Raw genomic sequence first — 26,866 nt, forward strand, 5'->3', positions numbered from 1 at the left:
CCCACCGTAGGAGCCCCAGTCTGTTAAGGCCTCCACGCCTGCCGCAGGTCCGTTCCAGGCAGCTCTACGGGAGTGTCTGACTCCCAGCTCACCTGGAGCTCCGCTCACCAGGCAGAGTGGTCCCTGGCGTCAGCCCTAGAGAGCCTGGGCCTCCTAGAACCCCCAGCTCAGGCCCTGATGTCCCTGCTTCCTCTCTGAAGTCACTCAGGGCTTGGGATTTGGGGCAGCGAGCCTCAGCAGCCACTTGGCCCATCTTAAGGGGTTGGCAAGGGGCTGACTTCACCCTCCACACCCAGACAGTTAGGACGGAACCAGCTGCTATTATTACACAATCCTTGCAAACAGAGCTCCATGTTCAGGACTGGGGGTTGGGGGGGGGCTGTGGAGCTGCGTCACCTCAGCCAGCCCCCTCATTTGAGAAACAAGGACCCAGAGAGGTTGGGCAATGTATCCAAAGTCACACAGTGTCCAGAACATTCTAAATCCAGTCAGCATTGTGGGAGCTGTGTGTGCAGACTCGCAAGTGTTTATCTCTGTAGGCTGGGGTTACTTTCATTTTCTTCTTTGTAACTTGGTATGATTGAATTTTTCAGCACAGATGTGGAACTTTTGTAATCAGGGGGAAAGCTAAGTATATTAAAAGGCAACCATATTTGGGATAAACCATATTTATTGTATTTAGGGGAACTTGATAAAAGCAAATGATGGAGCTAAGAATGTCTGGGTCAGAATCCCAGCTTGACCACTCACCAGCTGTATGTCCTTGGACAAGTTACTTTACCTCTCTGAGACTCAGTTTCCTCGTGTAGAAAATGAGAATACTAGGATCTATCTTGTAGGGCTGATGTGAAGGTCATAGAGACAGAGGTCAGCAAACTACAGCCCATGAGCCAAATCTAGCCAACTCCCTCTCTTTTTACAACTCACAAGCTAAGAATGGTTTTTATATTTTAAGTGGTTGGGGGAAAATTCAAAAGAAGAATATTACTGTGACATGTGAAAATTCTATGAAATTCAGATTTCAGTGTTCATAAACAAAGTTTTATTAAGACTCAACCATACCCATTGGTACTAATCTCTGTGGCTGATTTCACATTACAATGGGAGGTAAGTAGCTCTGACCCTGTCTGGCTCACAAAGCCTAAAATATTTACCTCTGTCCCTTTACAGGAAATGTTTTGCCAACCCCTGATGCAAGATCATGGATGAAAAGCACTTTAAAACAGTACCTGCCACAGGGTAAGTGTTTAGTGAACTTTGTTATTATTAACAGATGGATATTTATAAAATCTTCTTTCCCTAGGATGTGTTTAAAAGCAGTCATTGCTTTTATAATATATTCCATTGAGCCTAAGGCATATTTTTCATATTTTAACATTCCTCAAATTGGAATATGACTTACAATCAGAGGCATAGCCGAGTTAATTAACATAGTTAATTGCCAGCATTTCTCTTTCTTAACGGTGCATAAATTAATGAGGGGGGGGTCTCAGAATTGCTGACATCTTAGATCTAGTAGAATCTTAGATCTTAGTAGATCTTAGATCTAGTAGAATACAGTAAAGTAGAAAGGTTTAAGATGGACAGAGATTAGAACACTGCGGTCATTCAGTCAACACACATTCTGGCAGGGGAACAGTCTTGTTCAACCCAGGTGCTAAATGCCATGGTAGAAATTGGAAAGGTCAGAAAAGGGCCCCTCACACAACTGAGAGAAAGTGATGAGGGAAAGATGCCCAGAGGAGGGGATGTTTACCTGGACACAAAAACTGATGTAGAAGAGAAACGTCTGGATGAAATACCTCTGAGAGGTGGGCCTCAATTTTCTACCACTTTGCCCCTGAGAGCCTCAGTTTTCTGCCTTATAGAAAGGGGACAGTGAGAACCCCAAGAGACCAACTCTCCAGATTCGCTGTGGGACCGGATCAAGTTTCTCCCACTAACTTGGGAGCAAGGACACGGTTTCTTGCCATTCTTGGTCCCCAGCACACCCTCAAAGCAGGTTTTGTTGGATAAACACGTGGAGATGAGCCCAGGAGCCCAGGAGAGGGACCAGGAAGAAGCAGGGCCTCCATGACTCACCCAGGCCTATCCCTGAACCAAGGGCACAGCGGCCAACATGGCCTCGAGCCCCGCCTTAGCCGCCAGGGAACTGACGCCGCAGTGAGAAGTGACAACTTTCTGTTATTAGTTAATTTTTTTTAGATGGAGGATGAATTGAGACATAATTTCCTTTTCATAATTAGAAAACATTAATTAATGTTGGAGGGAGCAAATGAGGTCATAGTTTGTCTATTCCAAACTCTCCCCTGAAGGAAGACAAAGGAAGAGTTACCAGTGGTGTGATCAGAATCATAGCTGACGACTCAGGAATTGTGCATACCGATTTGCCTCTGGGGGTAACTTATTTGGGAGCAATTTTTCTTAATAACAATTGCCAGTCTTTCCTGACCACTTGCTAGGAGACTGGCCCTTTGCCAAGTGCTTTATATATATATATTTCCACCTAGATCATGACACTAACTCTGTGAGGCAGAGACCACTACCACCCCAACATGAAGTGAGGAGGGAACCAAGGCCCAGAGATGTTAACTAACTTGTCCAAAGGCACACAGCAAGTGAGCGGCTGGGGGCCTGGCACTCCCTCTGTCTGTTTTCTAAGCCCTTTGTCCTTATCTCTCCGCAGCACACGGCAGGCGTGTCGTTAGGGTGGCGTGTTGCATCATGTCACTGTCCATGTGTTGGGATGCTGACTTTTAGGGGGCTGCTTTTAGATTTCAAAGGAAAGGGGAAAGGAAATAGGCCCCAAACTCGGGCTTTCTGCCTGGCCCTCCCTGACTCACTGAGCCACATTGCACAAATGACTCATTCACTGGCCGCGACCTCAGTGGGTTTGGCCACCCATTGAGAGTGAAGTCACACCTCCGGCTTTCCAATGCGTTCATTGGTTCACTCATCCAACTTCAGGCAGGCAAGAAACCGGCCTGATTGGGCTCGCCTGGGGTCAGGGACAGAGAAGCACACAAATGCTTCTGGATGTCCTGAAGCCGAGGCCAGGCAGCTTACTTCCAGCCTAAGAGATCCTCCGCGGGTCCTGCAGTAGATTGCTAGGGCTGGCAAAACAAAGTACAGTGAGCTGAGTGACTTAAAACAACAGAAACCGATTGTCCCACAGTTCTGAAAGCCAGAAGCCCAAGCCTGAGGTATTGGCCAGGTCAGTTCCTTCCGAGGCCGTGAGGGAGCACGTCCCAGGCCTCTCCCGTAGCTCCTTGTGTTCGGCTTGTGTAAGCATCACGCCAATCTCTGCCTTCATCTTCACCAGTCACGTTGGGTTAGGTCCCACCCTAATGACCTCATTTTAACTTGATGACCTGTGTAAAGGCCCTATTTCCAAAAAAGGTCACATTCTGAGGTACTTGGGGATTAGGACTTAAGCTTATCTTTTGAGGGGAACATAACTCAACCCATAACAGAGCCTGTGCCCCAAAGATAGCCCCCCGATGATAACGTGTTCAACACCATAAAGATGTCCATTTGGCCCAGGTGAATATATCCATTTAGCGTCATCCTCATGAAAATGCTGAGGGCTTTTTTTTTTTATTGCCTGGAGTTAAACAAGGTATTCTAAAGTTGATATGAAATAATAACCAAGAAAGGCCAGGGAAAACTAAAAAAGGAGACTAATGGGGTAGAGATAAGCCCCACCAGATATGAAAACGTGTCATAAAGCCCCAGCAAAATGGTGTAGTTAGAAACAAGAATAGCCAGACAGTGGGACAGAACAGAAAACCCAGAAATGTGCCCATAACACATGGAAATTTGATGTATGACAGAAGTGACATCTCAAACACTGGGACGTGACAGACTTTAAAAATTTTGTCTGTCTTACCTTTTTGAGGGGGGAGATAACTAGGTTTATTTATTCATTTATTTAATGGAAGTGCTGGGGATTGAACCCAAGACCTTGTGCATGATAAGCACATGCTCTACCACTGAGCTATACTCTCCCCCTGTGATGGAATTTTTAATTAGTGATCTTGGGACAATAGGACAGCCATTTGGAAAAAAGATAAAAGTGGACTCATGCCTCACACCAAACACTTGAATAAATATGAAATGGACCAGAGATTTCGATTTTTAAAATGAAATCTTCCAACTTGGAGAAGAAAACAGGAGGGGATTCATTTATAACCCAGGAGTAAGGAAAGCCTTTCAATGTGGGACTAAAAATCTAGAAACAATAAAATAAAACTTGATAAATTCAACTATATAAAAATTAAAGCTGAATTAAAAAGAAAACTCTATGGCAAACTAACAAAAAACTCCACAAGCAAAGTTTAAAAACACACACACACACAAATGGGAGACAAAGAATATGAAAACGAATATATACGTATGTATATGCATGGCTGGGACATTGTGCTGTGCACCAGAGATGGTCACGTTGTAACTGACTGTACTTCAATTAAAAAATAAATAAATAACATTTTAAAAATGGGAGACAATATCTGTAACATAGAGACAAAGGCTAATTTCACCAATATTTAAGGAGTACTTAAAAATAGAGATGAAAAAAACCAAAAGTATGATTTTAAAATGGGCAAAAACTACAAGCAGACGGTTCACAGAGCTGTAGGAAGCCCCTGAGCAAGAGAAGGTGCTCGTTCATAATCATCGTTAAGAGACGAGAAAATCCTAACTACTCTGAGAGACTCGCATCCTTCAGGTTGGCAAAAATCCAAAAATTTGGTGGTTCCCGCCTCTGCTGAGAAGAGAAATTTGAATATGGATTGGATGTTAGATGATATTGTGGAAGTGGTGATTTTGGTGGTTGCTTAAGAGAGCGTCTTGTTCTTGAGAGATAAGTGCTGAAGTATTTGGCGGTAAAAGTTCATGAGGTTAGCATCTTGCTCTAAATGTTCAGAAGAAAATACACACACTAGTAAATAAATTAAACATGGCACAACCTGAGCAATCGCTGAGTCTATGTAGTGGGTGTAAGGGTGTTCATGGGTGGCATTCTTCTTTCAACCTTTCTGTATGCCTGAAATTTTTCATGTGAGATGTGGGGTCTAGTCATGTGGCCTCAAGGTGAACTGGGGGTGAAGCGGCAGCCGTTAGCGAGAGCAGCTGGCTCAGCTGAGACAATAATAATTGTGAACATGATCCAGTGCTTACCGTGAGCACCGGGCATGACTTCAACAGCCAACTCATTAGGCTTTACAGTCCCCATTTACAGACGGGTAAACTGAGGCCCTGGTAATCTGCCAAATCCACGGAGATTTGTACCCTCCCAGCTCAGCCCATTGATTTTAGCCTGAGCCAGTCCCTGAGAGAGTCGCTAATAGGATTTGCAGAAACAGCCTTAAGGTGAACTGTTATTAAATCGGACTAAGTTATTTTACTTAATGAACCACTATCCAAAGGACTAGCAGGGATCTTTGTAATGCATCTTATAAGTACCGGCTATTTATAAGGGTCAATGGTCTGTTCTCTAATTTAGACTCAATAATTTCAGATACCACTTAAGGACAGAGAACGAGGAGACTGTAATAAAGCAATGGTTCATTCAGTCTGCTGCTTCACCTCGCAACCCCTCAGTGGAAAGTTATGGTATTCCTTAAATCAAGCTGTGCTGATAAAAGAGAACTTAACAACTGAAGCAAAATTGAATCACTTTCAAGGTGTATTTAACAGTGTAGAGTGCTTGCATCAATTTAAAAATTAAAATGGTTCATGATTTAAAGAAAAATGGTGTAGCCCTGCCCCAGCGCCTGAGTTCAAATCCCAGCTCTGCCAGTAACCTCAAAGGGCTCTGCTGGGGCAAGTCGCATGTCCTCTCTTTACGCCAGGTTCCTCACCTCCAAAAATGGGATGACTAGCGTCCTCCTCCAAAGTTTTCGGGAGGATTAAGTGACCTGGATGCACAATCTGGAGAGACGTGCGTGGTTCCAGGCGCTCCGCATCCGTGTTCCCCATCCGTGCTCTGGCTGAGCCACCCTGGGAGCCCACGCAAATGGCTTCGGTGACTTGAAATCACTCCTTTTTATGGAACGTGCGCTCTGTGCCAGGCCTGTGCAGGACACTGGGGACAAGGAGCTGAGTGACATACCGTCCCAGCCTGGGAGAGAGGAACACATAAATCATCTGGCCACTCCAGAAGACAAGAACAAGAGCAGAGGGTGACACCCGGCACAGCTGTGGAGCACCAGAGGGGAGTGTGGAGAAAGGACAGTACTTTTTAAAGGATAATAACTTCTTGGGGTGCACAGCAATGGGAATGTACTTAATGCTACTGAACTCTACACTTACAAATGGTTAAGATGATAAATTTTTTACTATGTGTATTTGACTACACTAAAAAAAAAAAATTATTTATTTTTTTGAACCTGGCTCAAGTTCACTCTGCTGCAAAGACACAGAGCAGGACTAGGACCCAGGATTGCCTGGTTACCCAGTGGGGGGCTCCTTCCACTGCAGCCCCCACCCTCTGGGATGTCCCTATCCCCACCTCAATCCTAGTGCTGGGACAAGCTCCAGATAAGGGGTTCCAGGGGGAAAGAGATCCTGTTCCTTAACCCCATGCAAATAGGGGATGTATTTTCCCGGTTGCAGGGGGCAGGGTGGAATTTCCAAAGGCAGGATCCTCTCTGGTGGGTCAGTAGCTAGAGGAGTCGTCCCCATCTCCTGAACACCAGCATCTCCTATCTCGGTGAAATCAAGTGCAAACAAGCTTCAGGTAGACCCCCAAGGGCCTTGTCTTGGTGTGGCTGGGGTGGTCAGGCAGACATGGGTATATATAAGCCTCCCTGGGTACCCCCATCCCCTGCTTCCTGAATGTCTTCCCATCTTTGTAGAGAGGCCCTCCCCTCCCATCCAAGAAGGGTGGGGCAGGGGTCTGAGTACCCCAGAGAATGCCCCTTCTGCACCCTCCTTCAGCTGACACTGGCTAAGTGGCCGCTCAGGCCCTCCTTCCAGGCACATTATTCGTTCCTGGAACTCTCAGGACCATCTTGAGAGGCGAGAGGTATAAAGTCTGAGGTGGTCATTGCTTTGGAGAAATAAAGAGCAAGAAAAGGATTAGGAGTGTGGGGCAGGGGTTGAGGGCTGTAAGTGGGGGTGTTCCAAGAACCCTCAACAAAAAGTTGACATTTGAGTAAAGACCTAGGGAGGTGAGGGAGCAAGCCATGGAGTATGTGGGGGGGGGGGGAGAACAACCCAGGCAGACACCCCCAAACAGGATCAAGCCTCACAGGAACAAGCAACAGGCAAGAGGCATCCACATTGGAAACGAAGAAGTACACTGACTCATTCTCAGACGACATGATCCCATATGTAAAAAATCCTAAGGAATGTAAAAGACATGCTCTGAGCAAGTACAAGGTAATAGGACACAAGACCATATACAGAAGTCAATTTTATTTTTGTATAGTAAGCAATGAACAAGCCAAATATGAAATTAAAAATACAATTGCATTCATAATAGTATCAAATAGAATTCAATAATTAGGAATAAATTTGACAAAAACAAACACAAGACTTGTACACTGCTATAAAACTTCACTGAGGGCAATCAAAGCTCTAAATAAATGGAGACACAGTCCACGTTCTTAGATTGAAAGACTTAATGTTAAGATGGCAATGGTCCCCAAACTGCTCTAGAGAGTCCACATAATTCCTATCAAAATTCCAGCAGGCTTTTTTTTTCCCAGAAATCGGCCAACTGATCCTAAAATTTATATGGAGATGAAAACACCTAGAATAGCCAAAACATTCTTGAAAAAGAGGAACAAAGTTGTAGGACCTTCACTTCTTGATTTCAAAACTCACTATAAAGCTACAGTTGTCAAGACACTGTGGTGCTGGCACATAGCTCAGTGGAACAGAACTGAGAGTCCGGAAATAAACCCTTACATTTATGGTCAATTGATTTTTGACAACAATGCCAAGGCAGTTCATTGGAGAAAAGAATAGTCTGTTTAACAAACAGTGCCATAATAGTGGGAGGGTATAGCTCAGGGGTAGAGCACATGCTTAGCATGCACAAGGTCCTGGGTTCAATCCCCAGTATCTCCATCAAAAAAAAAAAAAATTAAATAAATAAAAAAACAAACAGTGCCATAACAATTGGCTATCTATCTGCTTGCAAACAGACCCTTACCTCACACCATACACAAAAATTAACTCAAAATGGATCATTGACTCAAATGTAAGAGCTAAAACTATACAACTTTCAAAAGAATACACAGGGGAAAAAAGTCTTCAAACTTCTGTGTCAGACAAAGCTGCCGTAGCATGGTTTATAAAATAAAAAATTGATGACTGGAATTTGTCATGATTCAAAATTGTTGTGCCTAAGAGCCACCATTAAGAAAATGAAAAGGTAGACAATAGACTAGGACAAAATATTTGCAAAACCAAATTTCATAAAGGACTTGTATCCAGTACTTACAAAGAACTTCTACAGCTCAATAATAAGACAAACAAGTCAATCAAAAGATGAGCAAACAATATGAACAGAGATCTCTCCAAGGGAGATGTGTCAGTAGGTGATAAGCACATGAACAGGTACTCAACACCATTAGTCATTAAGGAAATGCAAATGTGAGATGAGATCTATATCACACCCACTAGAATGACTATGATCAAAACAACAGATAATAACAAATGTTAGCTAAGGTGTGGAGAAATAAAACCTTCGTACACTGCAGGTGGAATATAAAATGGGGCAGCACCTTTGGAGAATCGTTTGGTGGTTCCTCAAAAACTTAGACATAAAGTTACATGTGACCCGGCAGTTCCACTCCTAGGTATCCACCTAAAAGAAACAAAGACATATGTTCATTCAAAGATTAGTGAGTCAGTGTTCGTAGCGGCATTATTCATAACAGTCAAAAACTGGAAACAACCTAAATGTCCGTCAACTGGTTAATGAAAGGAAGGGGTGACGTGTGGTCAATCCACACACAGGAACACTATTCAGCAATAGAAAGGAACAAACCAGTGACAGATGCCACCATATGGAGGAACCTCAAGGATGTTGTGATACTTGGAAGAAGCCAGACACAAGTGCATGATTCCACTTACATGAAATGTCCAGAAGAAGCAAATTGACAGAGACAGTAGGTAGATCAGTGGTTGTGTAGGGCTGGGTGGGAACAAGGATTACCTGTAAATGGGCGTGAGGGAGAAATCTACCTGGGGGACCATTTGAAGGTTCTAACGTTGATTTATGGTGATGGTTGCACTACTTAGTAAAATTACTGAAAAAAAAATTTAATTGTATACTTAATAAGATATTTTAAATGTACTTCAATAAAGCTATTTTTTAAATAAACCTTTGGTCCAAGGTTCAGGTTGAGATTCAGTTTATACTCGGCCCAGGAGCCCTTCCTGGGCTGTGATAGGCTGGGGGAGATGCCACCCTTTGGCCATCGAGCGCTCTGGGTCATGGTTCCACAGCACAGCCTCTATGTAACATCCGTACTGATTTACCTTTTGGGCTTTCCTCTTTGGTATAAGCTTCTCGAGGACAAATACCTAGTGTTTATTCTCAGAATCCTAGAACGAAGTCCAGCTGATATGACTCAACGCAGGCTTGCTAAGGTGATGAAGAAGTGTAGTTGGAAAGGCAGAGCCAGGCAGAGAGAGCATTTGATCCCATTCGTGAGGTCTTTGATTAAGACCTCCATGAGGGTGAGAATAATAACAAAGAAAGAGAGAAAAAGTCCCCTGTATTTCAGACAATGCGACCGTATCCTGTAAATAAGAGAGAACGCTAGGCGGAAGGAAGAAAAGCCCACCATGGAATGAAGCGGGGAAACAATTTATTCTTCCTTTTAAAAAGTTGGCAGAGAATAGGAGGTAGGAGGAGAGAAGATACAGGTAAATGAAGACCTTGGTTGGGGAAGCTGATGTGTCTGGATGATAAAATATGGCCTGTGACAGAGAAGGGGAGGGGAGAGGAGGGAGGGGACAGGAGGGAGATGGGGAGAGAGACGGGGAGGCAGGAGGCAGTGTGGCCAGACCGGGTAGGGCTCCGCAGGCACTGAGCACTGAGCAGGGCAGGAGCGTGGAGGCTGCGGGCAGAGTAATGACCAGGAGGACTTGTGTCAACAGGATAATAATAGAACTCACTTCACTTGGGAGTGTGAGGATGAGTTCACAAAGTCGCAGCACGGTGATGCAGAGTAATTTATGTATGAAATTTACATATGAAATGCACGCAAATTAGTGTCAGGATCACTGTTTCCTCCCCCTAATGCTGCTGGCCCTGAGAGGTAAAGCACGCAGTCACCCAAGGTCACAGCTGTCCGTCTGGTGGCAGGGGTGCCGGGCGGTGAAGGACAGGCAGGATACAGACTGACCGTGACCATGCCACCCACTACCTCAACTTCCTTGGCCTCCGAGCCTCCATTCCTCACCTGGGGCGGGAGAGTGGCAGCGACACCTCCTACCGGGGTCACTTTGGAAGCAGGATAAGGCAGAGCCAGGGAAGCACTCGGCCCAGGGCCTGGAGTCAGCATCTCACAAACAGAACTGCCTATTCAGGGTCCTTTTATTTGGGAGATATTTACTGACACGCACCACAGGCCACACCAGCCGGGATGCTAGAGGCAAAAGGTGAGGGAGACATGCTCTCTGGACCACACACACACACACACAGAGACCCAGAGACATACACAGGCACAAACCCCCACAGACAGACAGACACACTATTAGTAAGCTCCTAATTGTCAAAACACCAAGTTCTAGAAGGAGGGTAAGTGTTTATAAAATTCTTCTGTGGAAATGAACACAGTAGGTGACCCCTGGGCTTGCTTGCTCAAGGATAAACTGGGGAGGCTCTTCACAGCCAGACTGACCGTCACTGGGTCCCAGGAAGTGACATCTTCCAGCTCCTAACAGACAGCATTCTTTGATTAACAGGCAGAAAAACCTTCAACCCACCCTGGTCCTGGCGCTGGCACAGTAACCTTCCCCAAGAGAAAGAGAGACATTATGACATTATGATAAAGGGATATTTCTGCAACTTAAAAAAAGTCTTTTTTTTCCCCTTTCTTTTTCCCAGACAGAAAGCAGCACTGTCAGATTTGAAAGCAGAGACTCCTGGCCACATCAGCTCCCACCCCACATACCACGAGGTGGGCCGGTCCCTGCTCCCAGGTGCTGGGAGACGCCCACAGCAGGGCTCTCAGCCCTGACTCCACAGTGGATCCCCCAGGTTCAAAGTCCTGAGGCCTAGGTCTCAGTCCCAGTGCTTCCAGTGTAACTTGCCTAGGGTGGGGCCTGGGTCCTGGGGCTTTACAAATCTTCCTAAAGGTTCTGGTGTCCAGCCAGGGCTGAAAAGCACTGACCTAAAGGATTATCTTTAATGTCCAGCATTAAACGGGAAAAAGCAGTGGACACATAGTAGGTGCTCACTCTATGTCCATTCAGTGATCGACGTTTATAGAATGGCTTCCTTGATTTTTTTCTCAAAGACCGTGTGTACATGTGGGCCTGTAATCAACCCCAGGGGACAGAGCTGGTGCGACCCCAGCCAAACTCACTCGGGGGGTCCTTCCGGAGGGCGGATCGAGGTGGGGGCAGGAGGCACTTCCATTTTCCAGTCCATGTGCTTCTCAAGCACGTGTCTTTTTAAAAATTAATAATAAAGAAAATGATTTGCCAGCTGTTAAAGAAGCCACGGATTGAGCTTCTTTCGCTTCCCTTTTCTTTACCTATTTAGGGGACAGGAAACACCCAGAAATAGCCAGTGGGAAGGAAAGGTCAAGGTGAGGGCTGAGTCAGTGAGCCGAAGCCGGCGGGGGCTGAGCTGCCTGGCTTGGCCCTCCAAAATCCCTTCAAAAGTCCCCGAGCCCCTTCCTGGCCGCAAGGCCGGCCCCCTGCAGTGGGGCAGAGTAGCAGGGAGTTAGTGGAGCAGGCCCTGGGGGTCGGGGGTGGCCAGGACCCTTGGTTCCCGCGTCCAGCCTTGGGGCTCCACTGGGTCATGGTCCTGGGGCTGAATCATCCCGGTGACCGCCCACTGACAGAACCAGCTGGCCCTCCTTCTGGGCCTTTCAGACTGGGGTCCAGAGAGCCTACCGCCACATGATGCTCTGCGAGGGCCCCGGCAGGCCTCCCCCAGCTACTACTGAGGGTACAGTGGCCGGCTCAGGGCACCTGGGTGCTGGTCCTCAACCACACACAGCCCTGCATTTCAGGATCCCACAGTTAGGCTGTGGTCAGCCCCTGACCCACAGCGTCCCAGGCACTCTGCCTGATGGTCTCCCCGCTAGACAGAGAACAGGCCCTGGTGATGCCTGTGACCCAGACGCGACCCCCCCAGGAGACGCAGAGCACTGAGAAATGCCAGCCCCAGCCCTAAAAATACTGAGGCCCCATCACTTGTGTCCCACCTATAGGACCCGGGCCTGGCATCATTGGAACACCAGCTCCATGCCAGCTACTTGGAGAAATTAAGGCTTCACTGCCCCTCCTCCAGGTGGCAATGCTACTATTTGCCCCATTTACAGACAAGAGAACTGGGCCTCAGAGTTATCTGGGAACATGACCTGTGTCCCCACAAAAGGCCAGGCTGGAATTCAAGACCCCTGCCCCCGAAGGCAAACCCGACTCTCAGGAGGACCTGAATGGTGACGAGGGCAGAGGGCTGCCTTCCCAGCCCTGGCCACCTCACCCCAGGCCTCGGCCTCGGGCAGCTCTACCAGGAAGGCCAGGAGAAGGCTCTGGATGGAGGTGGATCGCCACCCGCCTCAGCCTTGAAGACCGCGTGCAGGGACTGAGCCAGGCTGGGCTGGACACTAGGCCCCTTGAGAGCCAGGCTCTGGGCCGGGAGCCAGGCTGACCTCTGGCCCTCAGGCCGGGACAAATGTGTCCCTTCCCGCCTCCCTCTTTCTTAGAAGTCCTCTCAGCCCTGCAGTTCCTGAAGTGTCTGCTGCCCTGCCAGCAACTGCTTAACCCCTCATCTTGCGGCCCTCCGTTCCAGAACCCAGAGGGGAAAGGTCACAGGAGGCAGGTGCCAGAGGATTCAGGGGGAAGAGAACACCCTTCTGGGACCCTCGAGGGCTGCACTTTGGTGTCACCCATTACTCTGTGGCCTTGGAGACCTGGCCCCTCAGTGCCTTGGGGCTGAAGGGACAATAGTTTTTGCTGAGCATCCTTGGCAGACAAACTAAGGACAGGCTTTGACGGGGTACCGAGCACCTTTCCTGGTCCGGTCTCTGTCCTAACTGCTGGATGTGGATGTGCGTTTCCTAACTGATTCTTCACAACAACCCAAGGAGGCAGAAATGATTCGTATCCCCTTATTACAGCCACGGGACAAGGGCACAGGGAGGGAAGGGGGTTGCCCAAGGTCACAGTGTACATGGTAGAGCTGGGAGGAGTGGCGTCGACGTGGAGAGAGCTTTCATTTTGCCTCTGATGAGGAATATTACTACCTCTCAGGCTTCTTATAGATCCACACAGGGAGCAGACCTGGCCCGTTCACTGTGCGCCCTAGCACCTAGTAGGGTGCCTGGCACAGAGTGGGTGCTCTGGATGAAGGAAGAGCCAATGAGGTAAGTGCTTAGAGAGGAAATAACCTGGGCCCTGGAATGAGACACGACACCTCCATTTGCCAGCTCTGTCCCTGCCCAGCTCTGTGACCTTACGTAGTTGCCTCTACCTCTTGGAACCTGTCTCCTCATCGCAAAATGCAATAGGACCCATACTAATACCATGAGAGGACCACTGTGTGGATTAGAGACACGTAGAAAGGCCCCTGCATCTGCAACTCTGTAAATAGTAATTTCATTATCGTTTTGAATTATTAATTCAGAATTTAGAATTTTATTAATCTGAAATGAGAAAATGTCTGCAAAGAGACTTCAAAAAGCCCCGCCCAGTGTCTTCAGCAGTGTTTTCATGCTGGGGATCTGCCTGAGGACACAGACAAAGGGAGACCTCTCCTGGGTCATGATGGAGGTGTGAGCTTGAAGGATGGGAACATTTGGTGCCACCCCGTGCGTGAGCCAGCATGGGATGGAGCTGGCCCAGGATCTGAGACAGCCTGAGCCCCAGGCAGGGCCAGACTGGGAGCAGGCCACCCCCTGGACCCTCATGCCCGGTCGGGGGTCTCAGGCAGGTCGCAGCCCCACTGTCTCAGCCAGCTGAATGGGCCTTTCCAGGCCACCCGACTCTCCCTGGCATCATCATTCCAATGGGAAAACAGAGGCCCTGGGAGGGACAAGGACTAGCTAAAGTGACTGTAAGTCATTGGGCGCAGAGCAGAGACCGGGGTCCCCAGCTCTTGACCCCAGCCACCCACGTCCCTTGCCTGGCTGAGCATTTCCACTGAAGCGGCCCTGCCTGCCTCCGGTGCCCAAGACCGCACAGAGCGTGAACTGGTTTATTTCGGCCCAGTCAAGGCCACGTGCTTGGGGATGGCCAGCCCCAAGCCTGACCTTGCTCCCACTCTCGCCTACCCCTGACTCAGCACTCGGAAACACCTGCCAAGCAGATGAGAGCCTACTTGGTGCTGGGCCCTGCTGGGCCCCTTTGAGCCTCGCAGGGCTGCACACAAGTTGACCATGAGGTCGCAGAGGTGCAAACCGTGTGAAGCAGTGACAAGGGTGACACACCAGGGCAGCAGACTGTGAGGAGGGTCACAGTCTCTGGGCCACACGACCTAGGTTCGAGACCCCTGTGCCTCGGGCTAGCTGGGGGCCCTTGGACCAGTTTCTTAGCCTCTCTGTGCCTCTGTGCAGGGCTAAGAGAGCACTCATCCCACAGCGTTGCCATGAGGGTCCGTGAGATGCACGCACTGGGCCAGGGCCCGGCCCCCAGCCAGCAGTTACCAAATCGCGGCCGCTGTTAGTGTCTAGAAGAGTTGTCTCTGAGTCACACGCTTGCACACGCACACAAGGCTTCTGGATTGTTTCCAAAAGCGGGGCTGCCACCTTCCTTGACTCGCTGGCACAGAGCTCTCTGAAAGGCATCGGCGTTTCCGCGCTGCTAGCGCTGAATCCCTCCAGTTCTTTCTGGGTGACCCCAGCCACCCTGAAGCCCTTCGTTCCTGCCCTGGGCGGTCACACGGAGATTCCTGGGGAGAAACAGGCCTGTGCGTGGCTTCACTCTACGTGGTCTGAAGTCTGCTGGGTGAAGGAGGGTCAACCCAGAGCCCGGGACAGGGGAACATGAGCTTGCGGTGACCTCAGGCTGGGCGTTCCTCCCTGTGGGAGAACAAGGAGTGATCTAAAACAAGTTCATGATCTCCCTCCGCTGTCCTTTTGATGGCCAATGGCCTGTGGTTCTATTTTTGGGTTCTCTGCTAACAGCATCGCCCCCACAATAGCTAGCATTGATCGAGCACCTGCCATGTGCTAGAAACTAAACTCGGTGACTGATTTAACAGCTATCAGTTATTGAACGCCATGCTGACCCCGCCATGGACACTCTACCCATGACCTCACTTCATCCTCACTGCAGCCTGACTGTCTTCACCGTAGAGATGAGCGAATAGATTCCACGTGATGAGATGGCCTCGTTCTGCTGGGATTTGAACCCCGAGAGCCAAGCTCGTCATCCCTCGGTCATGCCCAAGTCCCTGTAGCTCTGTGAGGTGGGAATTACTATCTCCATTGTACTGATTTAAAAAAACACACACACACACACACAAAAACAAACCTATGGCCCAGAAAGGGGAAGTGAGTCAGCCCAGATCACACTGCTTGAGATGAGACCCTCCGAGGGGATCCTGCTTCTTCCTCCTTTTATCCCGATTGTCTCAGCCAGGGCTTTAAAGAAATGTGCTTGGACTTTGTGACTCTCAGTCCTGACTCAGAATTCCTGTCCAGTTACTCAGTCCCCTACAGCTGAGCCCCAGGTAACTGAGGGCTCAGCCTTTGGCAGGAGGTCTGACTTCCAGATAAGCAGAGCCCCAAGGTGGAACAGAGACCAAGTCACAGAAGAAGCTCACACCCCATCCGCTGCCTGCTTCCTCACTGAAACTCAAAGATGGAGTTTATCCCACCAGGGCATGTGTGCCTTGCTTCACCTAGTTGGCTCATGACAGCTTGGTCAGCTCAGTATGACGATCATTTTGTAAGAAATTGAGGTCAGATGGTTTATCTAAGCAAGGAATCGGTGACTAGTGTCCGAGACAAATTACATCATCCAGGTTACTGTTAAAAACTCTAGCAGATTGTGGGGGGTGGGCTGTTTCTCCCTGTTGGGGGAGAGTTTGGGGGTGCGGGCTCCAGGCAGAGAGAAGGGGGCATGATGAGGGGCAGGGCTGCAGCTTCAAAAACTCTGGCCCTGAGATTTATTCCCTTTCAGTGGCCATCATGGAGGAAATGGTGGCTTAGTTCCTCTTGTCAGTCTTCCCTCTATACATTTACCCTTTTTCCCCCAAGAGCGAAGAAGAGAGGAGTTGGCTATTTGATTGCTGAAGACCCAGGCAAAGTGGGAACAGGAGCAGCCCTGAGGACAGGGGTGACTCACTCCCCGACCAGGGGACGGGGCCAGCCAGAGCAGAGGGGGCCTTGGGAAGACCTGGGCTTTTGTTCCCTCTAGGACCAAAATGAATCAGCGATCCCACCCAGTCACGCTGGCCAGTCCCAAACTTTCCTGGGTAGAACCAGCAAGAGAATGGAAGATGAGTCAGGTGGGGCTCCATCAGTGGGCGCAAACAAGGAGAAGGCGGTGCTCCTCCCCACTCTTCACCTTCATCCTGAAAGAGGCCAGACAGGACTTGGTGCTCCTTGAAGCAAAACGGAAACCAGAACCAGAAAAGGAAAGTGGGCCACCGTGCCTCTAAGGGGACTGGCCAGCCGAGGGTGGACCACCTGCTGTGCGCTGGCTGTTTGGACACCAGGCAGGTTTGCTCACGTGTTCACTGACTCGGGCAGGAGGTCAGGAGCGTGGACTGGACATCCAGCCGGTGCCAGGCATCCTGCAGGCTAGCCCTCCTCCAGACCCTGTGAAGGAGCAATGTGATGCTCATGCACCGATGTGGAAACCGAGGCCCTGGCCAGGGTGGCCCAGCCAGGAATCCACCCCAGAGCCGTCTGACTCAGGAGCCTTGCTTCTTTTGATCCTGTGTCTGTAGAGGCCCGGTCTTCATCAGTGGGTAAAGAGTGCCCGTTTAGAATGTCACCACCTGGGTTGGTGCAGGAGACTAGAAAGCCCAAGACTTTTCTCAGCAAAGCGTCCTGGGTTCTGTTTGTTTGTTTATTTGTTTGTTTGGGTTTTTTATGTGGGGGGAGGTAATTAGGTCTGTTTGTTTGTTGGTTGTTTTTAACAAAGGGACTGGGAATTGAACCCAGGACCTCACGTGTGCTAAGCATGCGCTCCACCACTGAGCTACACCCTCCCCCCACCACCCGAAGCATCCTGGGTTACTTCAGAGGCGGAGCCTGCCTCCAGGAGCAACAGAACCCGGGCCTGCCCGCTGGGGCTGCTCCAATGCAGAGGCCAGATGTGTGAGCCTGGCATCACTCACCGCATCGCGGCCCCGCTCCCGGCTGCACTCCGCTGGCTTGTGACCCCCGTCCCTCCACACTCTCCTCCTCCCTCTCCTCAGCATGAAAGAGACTGAGTGGTGCTGGCAGCTGCTTCTCAGCATCTGGCGGAACATTCTGCCCCATAGCTGAGTGCCTCTCACTCCCCAGCCATCCCTGGGGATGGCCAGTGACTCATATTTCCATTTTCAATGCAGGGCCAGGCACCAGATCTTTCCATGACCACCACGACCGGCCATATGGCGCTGGGATTAAGGACATGAGCTGTGATGTCAGACAGGCCTGAGATCAGATCTTCCCTCTGCTGCTGTTGTTAGCTGTGTGATTTCAGGCAACTAACTTACCCTCTCTGAGTCTGCTTCCCCATTTGTAAATAGAGACCATAGCAAACAACTCTGACGTCTTCTTTATTGAAAAAAGTCTCTTTCCATTTGCTTGCAGCTCTTAAAAATGAACCATTCCCTCCTGTCAGTTTTCTTCTTTATGTTCTCACCATTCGTAAGCCAAGGAAAAAGGAAGCTGATATTTGGTTTCTTAAAATGGAACAGTCATATTTATATACCATTTGTTATGTGCTAGGGATCTATTACAAGGTGCTATCACCATCCCCACTTTATAGATGAGGCAACTAAGGCCCAGAGAGGTAAAGTAACTTGCCTAAGCTAACACAGCTAGTGGCAGAGCTGAGATTCACACCCAGGCTGTCTGGCTTCAGAGTCCTTGCTCTTAATCATTATGCTGAGAAAAGTCAAAAAGATGAAAGACATAAAGCACGTGGCATGGTGGGGGACACAGTGAATTCTGAGTAAGTGTTTTCTGGGAGTATTAATACTACTATTATTATTGCCTTGCCATCGACGTGTCTGAGTCTCATTCTTGACCAGAAGAAGAATAAGCAGGTGAGGGCTCCCTGCCCTTCAAGCCAAAGCCAAGAGGCAAGAAGGTTTTGAGGCAAAGACAGTCACCAGCCCACCCAAATGTGTGGGTCCCTTGGCCTGCCAATTAAATGTTCCTGCTGTGTGGCCTTGAGAAACTGATTTCATGTCTCTGGGCCTCGGTGTCTTCACCTCTCAAGTGAGGATGCTCTGCTGTCCCTTATCTCTGGGTTGGGAGCAGGAGAGGAAGTGCCAGGTGTGCCTTGAGTGCTCTGTTGAATATTGGCAGGCTGTCAGCAGACCCTCCCGCCCAGGCAGCCTGGCACCAGATCCGGTTCTAACGACTGGGCTCCACGGCTCCCCAGGTTCGAATACTCGTGTCAAAAGGCAAAGTTTGCAATTGGGTCCCCAAACCCCCATACCTAAGAGCCAGTGAAATGCTGGTAACAGAACACCTACCTGAGACAAAGTGTCCCTGTGAGGTTATAAGTGAAAGGCTGGGTACAGGCTTATCTAGAAAAGACAAACAAAAGAAAGCAGAGTGAATATGAGAACGAATATATGTATGTATATGCATGACTGGGACAGTGTGCTGTGCACCAGAAATTGGCACATTGTAACTGACTGTACTTCAGTTAAAGAGCGAGCAAGAAAGCAAGCAAGCAAGCAAGCAAGCAAGCAGGGCTAGTATTATTGATAGCAGACAAAACAGAATTTGAGGTAAAAAGCATTCAATTGAATGGTCGGGAGACCCTTAATTCCATTTGCCTCCATGGGAGGCAAATGTCATCCCTTCCTGGAGGCTGCTGCCTCGTTAAGATCTTTCCTGCTTGGTCTCCTCTGACCAGACAGGGCCACTGCCCCTCTCTCCTCCTGTTCCCCAGGCCTCACCCTCACCTGCTCTCAGGGAGGTAGGGAGCTCATCTCCCAGGAGTGGAGGGAGGGTGGGCACCCAAAGGACCTCTTCCTGGTGAGTTGCTCACAGAGCATCTCCAGCGCTAACCTTTGAGTACAGGGCCTGGCCCAGAGTGGATACCCATTAAAGACGGGTGGTATGAACTTAAACTGAACCCTCAGTCAGGAAGATGTTGTTAGTTCATCCTGAAAAAAGTGATCAGGAGATCTTGTCTGGCATCCTTGGTCCTGAGCTACAGAGAGAATTTTTTAAAATTTCCTATTGAAGATTTTCAACTAGAAATTAAGTCCGCGGGACCCTTCCAAGCCTATGCCTGTCCTTTACTTCCTTCAGTCAATGTGTATTGACTGCTTTTGCTACCAAGCTCTCAATGTCGTAAGAATGTAAAACTTGGGTGAAGCTTGGAGCAGCTAACTCTACAGAAGGAACAGGAAGTCTTCCAGCCATTGGTCAATGTCTATGGAACTTCAGATATTAACTGCGTACAATGGAATAGGGAGCAAATGTTTCATGGGGCTCATCGTGGTCTGGCGGGGCGGGGCAGACCGCACAGCCATCATCATGACAAGCGCTGCACACCCCACACACAAAAAGCTATGTTTCAAGACACTCACTCTGGAGCTGGACCGTCTTATTTACTTCCGTTGTGTGCCCTTGAGCAAGAGGCTTAATAAGCTCCCCGAAGTTCAGTTTCACTGTCTTTAAATGGCAATAATAATTACTTTCTTCCTAGGGTCATCATGAGAATTGTAAGAAACAACTCAAATAGCGGGCATATCATTTTTATCGTCATGGTAAGGATGATGGCAACATAATAAATGCCAGATGAACGTTACAGAAAGTGGGAGGGGGAGCACCTCTTCCTGGAGAGGGGGCGGTATGGTTGAGGAGAATTTTCAGGAGGAGGTGATGGTTGGTGCTGAGCCTTAAAGGAGGGGTTGGATTTCTGTACAAGGACGTGGCCAAGAGTGAATCAGTTCGAAAGTAGAAAAATGAATGATTCAGAAGGTCATTAAAATAAAACAACTAAAGAATCTAAACCAAATGACTGGGTTCCTTAAAAATAGGACGTTGCACTGCCAAGCTAAGAAAGTGTTAGTCAGGCGGGGGAGGAGGTTACTGGGAAATTTCACCCAGTTCAGCATTATTGAGAAGTTGCGGGTTTCTGGAGTCTTCACTGGCTCTTGCACAATCCTGTGGGGTCAGGGTTACCCAAACTCTGGTCCAAAGACTGAGAGGGAAGGGTTTCATACAGGATCGATATCAGAAAAAAGAAAGAATTTCCTTGAAAATAGGAGCTGTCGCAAGAGAAAGTGGTTAAATATATTGGAGAAGTCTGGGCTGGATCCACAGGTCAGCAGACATTTGTCCTGGGAAATCAGGACATGGGATATCCAGAAGGCAGGGACGATGGATGCTCAGGGGTTTGAATCTGATCCACAGGAGAGACATATCCCATTCTCTCTCCCCCAGTCTCCTGCATCCCCACCTCACTTACCCCCACCCTCTCACACCACAGGGACACCCCAGCCTTCTCCTTCTCGCTGACGGGACTAGGCAGATGGGGCTGAGATCCAAGCTCTGCCACTTGATCGCTTTGTGATCTTAGGCAGGTCACTTCACCTCTCTGTGCCCTTGCTACTTATCTACAAAAAGCGGCTCGTAATATTCACTTCAGTGGATTATGGTTGCGAGTTAATGAAACACACCTGGCATATTTAGGGTCTCAGAAAATGTTAGTTCCAGCACCTTCTCCCGTTCTCTGACTTCCTCTTTCCCTACCTATTCTGATGATTTCCTGCTGGAGGTAACCATGGAGTCTACAGGCAAATCACTGAACGCCTCCTATCTGGTACCCTGCAAGTAAGATCACTGATTCATTTATGTCATTCCTCTTATATTTATAATTACCTATCATGTAACGAACATTTTGCCTGGAATAAAGACAAATGTTATATAAAGACAAGGGGATGAAAGGTACACAAGAGACGGAGGTGAAGTGTCAAGGGCTGGAGAAGGGAGAAACCAGCGTTTCCAGCGGCCCTGCTGTGTGCCGGCCATGGAGGGGGACATCAGGAGAAGGAGGCGAGAGTGGCACAGCCCAGGGCGTTGGAGGGACCACAGCTCAGGGGGAGACAGACACACACCAAATGACAGCTGTAGGGACCTCTGGGAGGCTGTGATTTTATTGTCTCTGGCGAGCTGGGAAATGTTCAGAGAGGAGGTGATAGAGGAGCTGGTGCTGAAGGTGAGTACTTACCAGGTGGATAAAGCCGGGAAGAGCATTTTTAACTGAGAAACAGCCTATGCGAAGACCCAGCTGAGTCAGAGAACAGAATGCTTGGCAAATGGTTGAGTGCATCTTTAGAGAAAGTGAAATAAAATCTTTTCATTTAGCGTCAGAGCCTGCGCAGAGTAAGGGTCCCATGAAAGTTGGCCGTGAGTATTGACTGGTGGCCCCTGAACTTGACCTTCAGAGGTCAGTCAATATTGCTAAGACTTCTACGGAGAGACCAATCATCTCCCAGGAGGAAGGCGAGCTCAGCGTCAGAGGAAGGAGGGAAGTGAGCTTCAGAGAGGGGCTGTGAAGTGAGACACTTCCTGCTTTGGGGAGGCCTGTGCGGGTCCCTCCTCCTCGGGGCTGCATGTTCTGTTCCCTTCCCCAAAGAGAACCTCCAGATCCCACATGCTGACTGGCGCTCGGCTAACGGGAAGGTGGGCCACGCTGGGCCCCAGTCATCAGCTTGTCCTGATGAGCCAGGCTCTGGGGATTCCTCCTGTCCCAGGGAGCATTTAGAGAAGTACCCGGCGAGTCATCTGCCCTGTGCGGTCACTGCCTGTCAGGGCTGCGCGAGGCAGGCAGGGAAATGGGCAGATTGCAGCACCGAGCAGTAGGAACTGAGCAGTGGGAACCAAGTGCTGGGCCCCAGAGCTGGGTCTGTTACCAGAAGACGGTTAAGTAATCAGTTCACACATGCCCTTGACAAATGCGCACTGCAAATGACAAATGCTGGAGAGGCTGTGGGGAAAAGGGAGCCCTCCTACACTGTTGGTGGGAACGTAGTTAGGTGCAGCCATTATGGAAAACAGGATGGAGATTCCTTAAAAAACTAAAAATAGACTTACTCTATGATCCAGAAGTCCCACTCCTGGGCATATATCTAGAAGAAACTCTAATTTTAAAAGATACATGCAGCACTATTTACAATAGCCATGACATGGAAGCAGCCTAAATGTTCCCTGACAGATGATTGGATAAAGAAGATGTGGAATATTACTCAGCCATTAAAAAAGATAAAATAATGCCATTTGCTATGTGGATGGACCCGGAAATCGTCATACTAGGTGAAGTATGCCAGAAAAAGAAAAAAAATACCATATGATATCACTTAGATGTGAAATCTAAAAAAAGAGACAGATATGAACTTATTTACAAAACAGAAACAGACTCACAGACATAGAAAACAAACATGGTTACCAGAGGGGAAAGGGGGTGAGAAGGGATAAATTGGAAATTAGAGATTTGCAGATACTAACTACTATATATGAAACAGATAAATAGAGCACAAATTTCTTCTCTATAGCACAGGAAACTATATTCAGTATCTTCTAGTAACTTACAATGAAAAAGAACATGAACACGAATGTACATGTATATGCTGGACGCCTGAAATTGACACAACATTGTCAACTGACTGCACTTCAGTAACAAACAAACAAACATAAAATCAACAAAAAAAGCCCAAATGTGTATTGAGTGTCAACTGCGGGCCAGGTGCTGTTTCAGGTTCTGGGGACACTGTGGAGATAGACAGCGTGTCCTCGCTTCAGGGAGTTGATATTCTGGAGCGAAAATGTGCACTAACAATGCCCTCCAGCATTTATTGAGCATTTATGCCAAGCCCTGTACCACGCACGGTGCCAGCATGACCTCACTTAATCTCCTTAACTGCTTCATAAGACAAACCTATGTCGCATCATTGTTATCCCATGTTATAGATAACAATCTCCTGCTTTAAAAATCCACCCGCAGGGACCCCCTTCCCCAGATCTGTCCATCACTGCCTCTCAAAAGGGGGTGAGCTAAGGTGAGTCAAAAACAATGACATCTAGCCTTGCTATTAGCTCACAGTGACCTAAACGGGGCAGGAATGAGGGGCCTGGCACCTTCTGATAACAGCCAGGCCCCTCCCACCCAAACCACTCTCCTGAACTCTGAGAGCTTTCAAATGCTTTTGGAGCCATGTAATAATGCCCTTTCCCAGCATTCCTTAATCATCATTACTCTGGACTCAGGCATTTAATTGCTCATCTGTTTCTCAATTCTTTCATGAATGGAGAATTTTTTTCATGATTGGATCCAGGCTAGAGCAGCCTTTGACCAGATGGTGCTGTAGGTGAGTCCCCTCCCCTCCACCTCCATCCGCTCTAATTGTCACTCTGCCTTTCACTCTCTCACTTTGTATCCACGTGAGAGCCCTACTGTGTGCCAGGTTCCTGGGTCATGAGCCCCCAGGAAGGCAGAGGAAGAAACAAGCCTCTGGGAGAGGGGGGACAGATAGAGACCAGAGAGAGGGTAGCCCAGGGGACTCAGGGAGCCCAGAAGTCATGCCACCTGGCCAGGTGAGAACATAACACCTGCAGGAGTGAGCACTCACAGCTGAGCCCAGAAAACCAATAAAAAGTCACCCAGGGTTAGAATTCTCTGGACAGAGATCGCATGACGAGATGTGGCCTTTGGGGGACCTAGGTGTCACCAGTGGTGCACTGTGGCATCTGGGGGACAAAGGGGGCCAGGCAGCAAAAGGGCCAGCCAAGAGACTGGAGTGGTCAGAAGGTTAACTCATGAAGGGTCTTCAGGGTTGGATTAAAGGAAGTGCTTCTCCCTCTCCAACCGGCAAAGACTCAGCACAGCCACAGGAATCAACTTCCATGTTCCACTCAGTTCAGCCAGTGTTTAGTGAGCATCTCTGATCTGCCAGGACCTGTCCTGGGAATGACAGAGATTGTGGAGCTGTACCAAGGGGTTAAAATAATAGAGATTAAAAATGCACTCATGAAACTGGCATTCTAGTGGGAGGGAGAAGGGGCGACAGCCCATAAACAAATAAAAAAAGCAAAATTCACAACGTGTCAGCTGGTGCTAAGCGTTGGGGGAAATAAAACAGGGGAGAAGAATAGAGGATGCTTAGGGTGGAGAGGGGCTGACTTCCAAATAGGACAGCCAGGGAAGACCTCAGTGAGAGCCCCAAGAAGATGAGGGTTGCTGGTACCAGGGGAGGGTTCCCAAGCCCAGAGAAGGGCAAGTGCTCAGGGGGCGAGGTGGGGGCATGGGGGCTCATCTGAAGAAATGGAGACGATCAGTGAGTCTGGGTAAGCATGAGTGAGACAGGAGAGAGGCTGAGGGTGTGAATGGGGCCTCGGCCTGTGAGCCCAGAAAGACGGGGGTGCTGGAGAGCTGTGAGCAGGGGAGAGAGGTAAGCACCAGGGCGGCTGCACCAAGGACAGATTCACAGGAGGACATGGGAGTGGGGCTGGGAGGCGGACTATTGCAAGAATCCAATAAATGCTCCTGAAAAATGAACAGGTGAATGATGGCAGGCCCTTCCAGAAGCAGAAGCCACGCGTGGACATAAGATCTGACCTTCAAGAATAGTCCTAACACTCCTCCTTTGGATAAGATGTGACAGATGACCTGGGCTGGCTGAGCTGCCTAAGAGATAGTATTGAATTTTAAAATTAGGTGGCCAGCATAATCCATTTTGTGCGGATGATAGACAGGTGATAGAGAGAGAGATAATAGGAAGATAGAGGACAGATAGATAATAGATAGATAGGTAGGTGGATAGATAATAGGTAGATAGTAAGTAAGTAGATAGACAGATAGAAAGGAAGGGAGGAAGGGATGGTGAGAAGAGGAAGGAAGGGAGGAAACTGCATAGACATGTTGCCCAATGGGAACTGGCTCTCTAGTTGCCCTGCTTCTGAACTCAGGTCAGTCTCAGCATAGCCTGACCATCTCCCCCAACCACATACCCAATCTTGAAGTTTTCCAAGTGTGTGGATTTTGTTCTTCATTTTATTTTGAAACATGCAGGTAAAGCGTATGTGCAACCTGGTCCACTAGATTGGCAGGCATGGAGATTTCCAGAACAGACTTCGCTGCTGGTTTCCTATAGAGAGGGCGGGGTGGGGGGGTGTTTCTGGGTGGCAGGGCTCCTGGAGGCTTCTGGAAACTGCATTTAAATACCCTGCTCCTTTCCCAAAGCCTCTCTCTCCACCTTGTCCCCAGCTCTCCACTCTCAGCTCCGTGCTCGCCACGCACCCTGGCTTCCTTTCCTTTCTCCTTGCTCTTCCCGGTATTTCCCACTTGGCAAGACCAAAGCTAAGGGGCCTGAGCATCTGGCAACACAAACAGCCGGCAGACAGTCAAGCTGGGACACTGCTGTCCTTTGGTGCCCCTGGGGTCTCACTCGTACCCACAGGAAACTGTTTACTGTGGTTATTTCTGGAGAGAGACCCGGAAGCTCGGCTCGGCATCCCATGATCCACACTTTGGACCAATTAGTTTCTTCTCTGCATGTATATCAATTTTATGTTTAAAAAAAAATTTTTTTTTCTATATGCCATCCAAGGCTTTCCCTAACATTGCAGGGCCCAGAGAAAGAGAGCAAAAGGAGGCCCCTGATCATTGCTTGACCCTCCTCTTCCCTTTCTGTCCCAGATCCAGCCTCTGGGCCGTTGTGTGGGGACAGCCCAGCCTGCACTAGCTCTGCTCACTCTCCACACTCAAAAGCAGACCCTGGGTCATCCCTGTGCACTAGGTCTACCCTTGTCAGATAGGACACAGACCCAGGATCTGGAAATAGACTTGGGGACATTCAGGTGGGGATTGCACAGATCAAGGTAGAGGGGAGGGTGTTAATACTACTTCCACTCGATGGCAGAATTACCAGCATCTTCCTCTGAAATTCTGTTTTATTGAACATTTTACACCTAGCAGAACATTTACGATCTCTACGTGGCCCCCAAATTACTCGGCCTCATTTGGAGGAACTGATTTGACTGCAGAATGGCATGTAGTGGAGGGCACGGTGCGGGGGGAGGGCTGGGGCACCAGGCAGACCTGTAATGCATTTGGCTTCTTGTTGCTTCTTAGCTGAGGGTCCCCTGAGCTCTCTGAGCTTCAGTTTCCTTCTCTGTAAGCAGGGAATAGGAATAAGCACTTTTCAGGGTTATTAGAAGGATTGAGTGGCCAGGCAAATGAGTGGCACATTTTAAAAATATAATTGTTACTATTTTTTAAATGTCAATCGATGCCAGGAATATTTTGATGATCCTCCTAGGGTGGTTTCAGTAAGCTTATTTCCTGGTTCTAATCACTTCCTCCATCACCCCTTACGTCATCCTCAGTCCTTACCTCACTCGCCCTCTCCGCCCTGCCCCTCCCTGAACGCATCACCGCTCCCAGCCCCCACGCTCAGCCCGCCCCCAGCCCAGGGCTCAGCCTGGGGAGAAAAAGAGCACACTTTCTCTTTCACCTCAGGCTGTCCTTTTGACTTTTCCCT

General features: G+C 48.8%; 2 long non-coding RNA genes and 1 other non-coding gene across 4 annotated transcripts; 1 reads left to right on the forward strand and 2 right to left on the reverse strand.

Moving 5' to 3' along the window:
* The first annotated feature begins 477 nt into the window (after window positions 1–477).
* On the forward strand, window positions 478–11,685 carry LOC116148506 (uncharacterized). The gene is made up of 3 exons (XR_010378118.1): window positions 478–574; window positions 1,171–1,239; window positions 11,072–11,685. It is a non-coding gene; the product is annotated as an uncharacterized LOC116148506 (long non-coding RNA).
* On the reverse strand, window positions 3,936–4,008 carry TRNAD-AUC (transfer RNA aspartic acid (anticodon AUC)). Its single transcript has one exon. It is a non-coding gene; the product is annotated as a tRNA-Asp (tRNA).
* LOC116148455 (uncharacterized) lies at window positions 11,646–21,835 on the reverse strand. 2 transcript variants are annotated; one of them, XR_010378117.1, is made up of 4 exons: window positions 21,559–21,835; window positions 18,842–18,895; window positions 16,711–16,964; window positions 11,646–15,218 (listed from the first exon to the last, which is right to left on the reverse strand). It is a non-coding gene; the product is annotated as an uncharacterized LOC116148455 (long non-coding RNA). The 2 variants fall into 2 exon arrangements; XR_010378116.1 differs by having other exon boundaries at window positions 11,646–15,214; window positions 16,611–16,964.
* Between the last annotated feature and the right edge of the window lie 5,031 nt (window positions 21,836–26,866).

The sequence above is a fragment of the Camelus dromedarius genome, chromosome 27 (genome assembly GCF_036321535.1).
Source record: "Camelus dromedarius isolate mCamDro1 chromosome 27, mCamDro1.pat, whole genome shotgun sequence".
NCBI lineage: Eukaryota > Metazoa > Chordata > Mammalia > Artiodactyla > Camelidae > Camelus > Camelus dromedarius.